The following is a 7574-nucleotide window of genomic DNA, read 5'->3' as shown; positions in this document are numbered from 1 at the left end:
TATTTATCCATTTATTTATATATACACACAGCTCACCATATTTATTTGTGTGTATCTATGCATAATATATTCATTTTAACTATGTATATATTGCATTTACCCATTTATATAAATACACACACACACACACACACACACACACACATATATATATATATATAAAGTGTGTATATATTCATTCAAATTTATTCATTCTTGTTTTTTGTCCTGTGTATTCATTTCTAACAATAAATTACTTTATTGTTGCTTCAAGTCAGCCTCTGTCGTGGTGTTCACAGAGGTGTTTTTTTTATTCTAAGGTAAAATTTGCTAGCTAAATAAGTAATTATACTTACGTTATTTGATAAATAATCTAGAAGCTGTCTACGAAGGCGTGATCTGCGAGCAGCTGACCGACGCCTTCTCTGAGCTGTCTGTCCAATCAACGTTAAAACGCCGAACATTGCCGGTGCCGGTGTTCGTGCAGTGGAGCAGTCTCTTTAAATTTTCGCGCTGTTGTGACGACGCATGACACGTGACAACATCAATATGGCGGATGTAGTACGTCCGAATTCCATTCATACTACCCACATTCATACTATATAGAACGTACTTTTTAACGGTCGGGTAGTACGTTCATATTTAAATGTAGTACCTACTTAAGCAGTATGCGATTTCGGACGCAGCACAAGTCATGTGGCCTAAATTCTCTAACAGTGCAGTGGCCCTTTGCAGCATTCAGCTCCAGCTTGCGAAGCATATCTTCTCCATGGTCAGGATGCAAGCGATCCAGGGCAGTGGTCAGTCACCTATTCATGAGCAACTCAGCAGGACTTTTTCCAGTTGATGAATTCTGCGTGATATGTTGTGACAGCAAGAAGCAAGCCAGACGGGTCTGCCACTCGCCCTTGGTGATGCGAGACAGGGCCTCTTTGGTTGTTTGCACCATATGTTCAGCTTGGCCATTCGAACTTGGGTGATAAGGTGCTGTAGTTACGTGACGAATGCTGTTGTGGTCCACAAACTCTTGGAACTCTGAGGATGTGAAGGCAGTGCCATTGTCTGAAACTATGACATCAGGCAATCCATGTGTTGCAAAAAGCAACCTCAATGTGTTAATAACTGCTGACGATGACATAGAACTCATCAGGGATACCTCCAGCCATTTGTTGTGTGCATCCACCACTATGAGGAATACTTTGCCTTGGAAAGGACCCGCAAAGTCAATATGCACCTGGGACCATCTTTTCGTTGTCCACTCCCAAGGATGTACTTTTGCTTTAGTGGGTGCATGACGTGACATCTGACAGGTTCTGCATGCCTTGACAGTTTCCTCTATTTCTCCATCCATGCCCGGCCACCACACATAACTCCTCGCGAGTCCCTTCATGTGTACAATGCCCGGGTGTGCATCATGTAGCATAGCCAGTACCTCCCTTCATGCCGAGCTAGGAACAACCACACGACTTCCCCAAAGCACACAGTTCTTATGCGCGGAGAGCTCATGGCAGCGCGAGATGAATGGCCTAAACCGGCTATCAGGTGTCTCAGCCGGCCACCCATGCAGTACCCAACGTAGCACCCGTGACATGACAGGGTCCTTAAGTGTACAGCTGGCAATTTTTTCAGCATGCATGGGTGCATTTGGGACCATCTCCAGTAATAATACTTCCAGTGGTGGAGGTGTAACAGTGTCAGGTGCGGGTAGAGGTAAGCGACTCAGGGCATCAGCATTTCCCATTTGCTTTCCAGGCCTATAGCACAACTCATAATCGTAAGCTCCCATTATCAAACTCCAACGCAGCATCCGTGGTGATAGAATAACCGGCATGGGCTTGGAATGGTGCAAGAGTCCAAGTAGGGGATTGCAGTCTGTAAAAATCACGAAATGGCGGCCTGCTAGATACTGGTGGAACTTTCTAACAGCAAAAACTACCACCAATGCTTCCTTATCGATCTGGGCATAATTCCGCATCGTGGTGGTCATTGTTCTGGAGGCAAAGCAAATGGGCTTTTCCTGGCCATCACGCTCCAAGTGAAACAATAAAGCCCCGAGGCCATAGGGTGAAGCATCGCAAACCACTGCTAGGGGTTTCTTTTCATCATAATGCGCCAACACCTTATCCGTTTGCAGCAACTGTTTCGCCTGAGCATACGCCATCTCATGCTTTGCTTCCCACCGCCAAGGGACGGACTGGTCAAGAAGACGATGCAGAGGCTCCAGGACGGTGGCCTTGTTAGGGAGAAAACAGCTGTAAAAGTTAAGAAGCCCCAAGAATACCTGAAGCTCTGTCTTGTTCCGTGGAGATGGAGCCTTTTGGATAGCGTCCACTTTTTCACAAGTTGGTTTAATGCCGTCCTTATCCACATGAAATCCCAAGAATTCCACTTGGTTCGCTGCAAAGATACTTTTCTCTTTTTTTAGTCGTAACCCCGCTTCCGCGAAACACTTAGCCATGGCCCTTAGCCGTGCATTGTGTTCCTCCACGGTCTTGCCTGAAATTAGGATGTCGTCCAGGTACGGTTGGACACCTGGGATGCCTGCGAGCAAGGTATCCATAAATCTTTGAAATATTGAAACAGCTGTTGACACTCCAAACTGTAAACATCGGGCCCGGAAAAGTCTGCGGTGAGTGTTAATAGTCAGTAAGTCGGCTGCTGCGTCATCCAATGGGAGCTGCTGATAAGCTTGTTTCAAATCAAGTTTCGTGAAAACTACTCCTCCTGCCAGTTTTGAGAACAACTCAGATGCTGTGGGAATGGGGTACACATCAGGCTTAACAGCTGTGTTCACTATACAGTGATAATCACGACAAATCCTCAGACCCCCATCTTTTTTTGCTACAGCCACTATGGGTGTGGCCCACTTTGCATGCCGCACTGGTTCAAAAATCCCTTGAGCCACTAATTTATCCAGCTCTTCATCGAGCTGTGGCCGTAAAGCAAAGGGAACTAGACAGGCTTTGAAGAAACGTGGCGTCACCGTGGAATCAATGTCAATTGAGATTGGGGGCATTCTGCAAATCCCAATGTCCTGAAATACCTCTGCATATTCAGTCAGTATTTCCTCCATGGCCTGAAATTGCACTCTGTGCACCCCTTCAAATGATATCCCAGGGGCATCAAACCAGTCTCGTCCCAGCAGACTAGTGCCCTGGCCCCCGATAACGAACAAAGGCAGTGTATTTTGTGTCCCTTTGAACAGCACTTCCACAAATATCCTCCCTTTTACTTCCAAAGTTGCTTGCGACCACTGCTTTAACACTCCGCTGTCTGCATGCATTTTAGGAGGTTGAGAGGGCCACATGAGCGATAAGTATGCTCACTAATCAAGGAGCATGCTGCTCCTGAATCCACTTCCATTGTGTGTGCTTGTTTGTTCAGTATCACAGTGGCCAAATATGGCTTATGCCCCCCTTTTTTGATTTGGCAGTTGTGCTGAAAACAGGGTACTCATTTTGCTGGTCGTGAGTTACAGTGTTTGTAGGTCGTTCTGCTGTGACCCTGGCTGCCTCCTTGCTGTTACCATATCTTGTCTTGGTTAAACACACTCGAGCAATGTGTCCTCTTTTTTTTACAATAATGGCATACAGCAGTGGAAAATTTACAGGCTTGTGGAAAATGCTGATTTTCACTTGCAGTTGTCACTTTGTGTGCTGATGCATGTGTATGGGCTGCATAATGAACTTCATCTTGAGGCAGTAATTCATGTTGTTGCTTTCGAAGTAGTCGATCATTTAACAATGCTGTTTCTGCAGCTAATGACCTTTCTTCTGCCTCTTTAAATGTGAGCGTATGTTGCAGCGCTTCATCCAAAACCCTGCATACGATTCTATCACGCAGCATTGCATCTAACTGATCCCCAAAAGAGCAGTGGACAGAGAGACGTCGAAGTTCAGCAATGTAGTTAGAAATGCTTTGATTAGGCTTCTGCTTACAATTATGAAAGTGAAATCGCTGAACGATCTCTGACGGCGCTGGGCTGTAATGACGTTTTAATGCAGCCACAATGGTTGCATAAGTCACTGTAGAGGGCTGCGTTGGGGCGATAACAGAACGTAACGTGGAATATGCTTTTGCGCCACACACACTAAGCAGCACAGAGCATTTCTTCGCGTCGTCCTCAATATCATTTGCATGGAAAAAAACAATCCAGTCTTTCTATATATTCTTCAAAAGAATTGCTTGAGCATTCATCAAACTCTTCGATACGGCCGAGCATCGACATGGCTGCAGCTTTCACTTATCTGCACACAATCGGTCCGAATCCGCTCGTCGCCAGTGTAAGATACTTGAATGACAGGAGGCTGAGGTGTTCGGAAACTCTTTACTGAGTACATGCAGCACAGAACAAAACATACAACTTCGGCCAGCACCTCCGGTAATCTGACTAAAACTTCCCCTTCCCCTTCCCCTAGTGGGTATCACTTCCCCTCCCCATCTTTGCTCTCTTAAAGAGGCTTCATTTATTGCAACTTATATATAGTCAATACACTACATAAATACTACTACAATCTAAACAATCTATGTGTGTTTCGCTCCACTATCCTTTTATGAACAAAAACTCTTTGTAAGCCTCTCAAAACCAGATGGCATTTAACTCAAACCTTTCCCACCTTTCCCACCAGACCAGACAGTATCGACTATAGAAATTATGGAATTATTTTATAAATAATTTAAGTGTGAGTTGGGCATAATGTATGAGCCAAATGTGTGTGTGTGTGTTGTGTAGAACAGAAGTGAAGTCAAATCAGAGCAGCAGAAGTTCCTGTTTATCTGACAGATCACACAGCTGATGTGAGTAAATCATATTGTTTCTTAGTCCTGTTCTAAGAATTCTATAGTTTAAGTCTTGAATTATTTTTCCCAGAAGAAGAGAAGACCCTTCATTGAAGACGTTGAAAAAGTAAGCAGATTACTTCATATCCTAACTTCGTTTTTAAGGCACTCTTATTGCATCAAAATGACATTGAACTCTGTACAAAATCAACCCCCTCAATCTGATAGAAATGGTAAAACCACTCTTGAGAAAGGGGGAAGAGACCCACCTAAGGTTACATTAGATCAAATATTTAATGATTTGCTAGTTTATATTGGAGGGTCTCCTCACTTAAATGAAACTTATAAAAATATTATGAAGAAATAATATTGAAAAGGAGCCTGATTGCTGGCCAAAGGATGATATCAAATGAGCTTGGGGAAAAACAAAAAGAATGGATAATACCTCATTTAAAAAAAAAAAACGCTGGTCTCTTGCAATATTGTTGCTGATGTTAAAAAAAAAAAAAAAAAAAACATTGCATTTTGATGAATCTGAAACAAGTGAAGCACAGCCTGACCAGAGCAATGTTGGAGATTTATCCCAGAGTTGTGGAGAGGAGAGTGTGAATGACACATCATCATCAAAAAGTCCTAATTCTCAAACGGTCTACATACGTATACCACTCTCAGTCATGTTTAGAAATGAATCAACCTCTACGGGTGGAAAAATGGGAAAAAAAGACAGCTGCAGCTATAAATTCATAGATAGATTTCCTTTCCTTCCTGAAAAGAACAAAAAAAAGTCTTATTTTACATTATACGACAATGAAACTAGGAATGCCGCATGGACGTATGAAATACTGAACAAATCTACTTTAGCTGACAATGTTACAAATTCAGATGAGAAAAAAAGGGTAACAAGGTTACAAATTCATCTAATAAAAATAAGGGAAAAATTACTGACAGATTTGAAGATGACTCAATCCACTCTACAAAGCAACTGAGAGCATGGAAGAATGTGATAACAATGACTACAACAGAGGTCATCTTGCCGCAGCTGCTAATCACAGATGGTGTCAGGAAGCCTATAAGGACACTTTTTTGATAAGTAATGTGATACCACAGCTTCCTGAATTAAACAACGGCATGTGGAGTGTGTTGGAGAAATTTTGTCGAGAGAAAATTAACGAAAATTCAGTCCGCAATGTCCATGTGTACACTGCTTTACATAGCAAATGATGAAAAAACAGATCAGAAACAGAAGATTTGGAAAGCGAAAGTAGTGCCAAGTTACCTCTTTAAGGTTTTAATTGTGGAGGATAAGGTTGGGAAAGTAAAAGAGCTGGAATGCTTTCAAATGCCCAATGCAATATCAAAAGACAAACCAAATCAATTAAAAAACAACACATCGCTAAAAAATTATGTTGTAAAATACTCTGGTCTGAGGTTCACAGAAAGCGGTTGCTCTGAGGGAGAGATAGACAGTACAAGGAATGTTATATGGAAGGCAGTGGCGTACCGCACATCTTAGAACCCCCCCGCAAAGAACGACCTGGGGCCCCTCCCACCAGCGGTGACCTCATGCATGAAAATTTATTGTGCATCTGAGTCCGTCCCTCCATTTACATAACTGATTTATCAGTAATGAATGTGGTAAATTATTATTGCATTGATGCATTTGACGTTGTTATTGAATAGCATAGTCTACATTATGTGTGTATTTGATATTTCCTTTCAGTCAGACTGAAATCCCTGCAGGAATAAATAAGTATTTCTTGTAACATTGTGCTCCGGAGAAATGTCTTGATCACTTTAAATTTTGAGAACGAACGGTAAATTTAATGGCAAAATCTGATGAAAAGTCCTCAGTGAACCGCTAAAGCGTTTGCCTTTGCCATTGTCAAAGAAGCGCAGCAGTGGACTAGGGCACAAAAACATAGGCTACTTAAATATATTTCACTTAAATCAGTAACTGATTAACAAAACGAAAGAGAAAAAAAGTGCTGAGTTTCGATACATTGTGACACGATCCAAAATTCACCTAAAGGAAAACAAGGCTAAAAGCCGTTTTCTTTATTTACAGTTTTCTTTTCTTTCTTTTATTATTATTATTATTATTATTATTATTATTATTATTATTATTATTAATAACAACAATTTGTACTTATTTATTTATTTATTTAGTCGAGGCTTTACAGTGATGAATGATATCGTGCTTGTATGACCAACCAGCATGACTAATTACAACAGTTGGGAAATCAATGCAGTGATCGCGCCGGCGCCTCCGCGCTCACACAACATTTTTGCTACCTTGACATCGCAGCCTGTTCATAATCAAAATACAATACATTTTAAAGAAACAAAAAAATTACAATGCTCAATTTAAATAGTCCGTTGTTGCATTCAGCGTGACCAGCGCCTTACTGTGCTGTGTCTTTGTGAATGACAATGTTGTGGATAATTTGTTGTGGAGAGAAGGGAATAAAATAGCCTATTTGTGTTTATAATGTTTGTAAACATTTTGATTTAGGCTACAGGTATTTTAGCTTACATTATATCTGAATGTAATTATTAGATGCCAGTCATGCGACGTAACGCAATTTTATACAAATAGCGTGTTTTAACTATGCAGCAAACATTTCAAATATATTGAAAAAATACTTCAATATATTTAAAGCGTTTAAAATTTCTTCTTTTGCTTAAAACTTTAACCAAAATCTAGAAAAGATGATTTTGTAATTTGCTATGACTAAGCGCAAGATGGGTTAACCAGGGGTGCGTTTCACACACACTTCCATTTGGATATTTCTGTAGGTGTTTAATTAATGTAGCTA

General features: G+C 41.3%; 1 pseudogene; it reads right to left on the bottom strand.

Moving 5' to 3' along the window:
• Window positions 1-784: 784 nt before the first annotated feature.
• On the bottom strand, window positions 785-3052 carry LOC127160554 (uncharacterized protein K02A2.6-like; annotated as a pseudogene).
• Between the last annotated feature and the right edge of the window lie 4522 nt (window positions 3053-7574).

The sequence above is a fragment of the Labeo rohita genome, unplaced genomic scaffold, assembly GCF_022985175.1.
Source record: "Labeo rohita strain BAU-BD-2019 unplaced genomic scaffold, IGBB_LRoh.1.0 scaffold_385, whole genome shotgun sequence".
In the NCBI taxonomy this organism is placed as follows: Eukaryota; Metazoa; Chordata; class Actinopteri; order Cypriniformes; family Cyprinidae; genus Labeo; species Labeo rohita.
The sequence above is the reverse complement of the archived record's forward strand: the minus strand, read 5'-3'. Positions and strand labels throughout refer to the sequence as shown.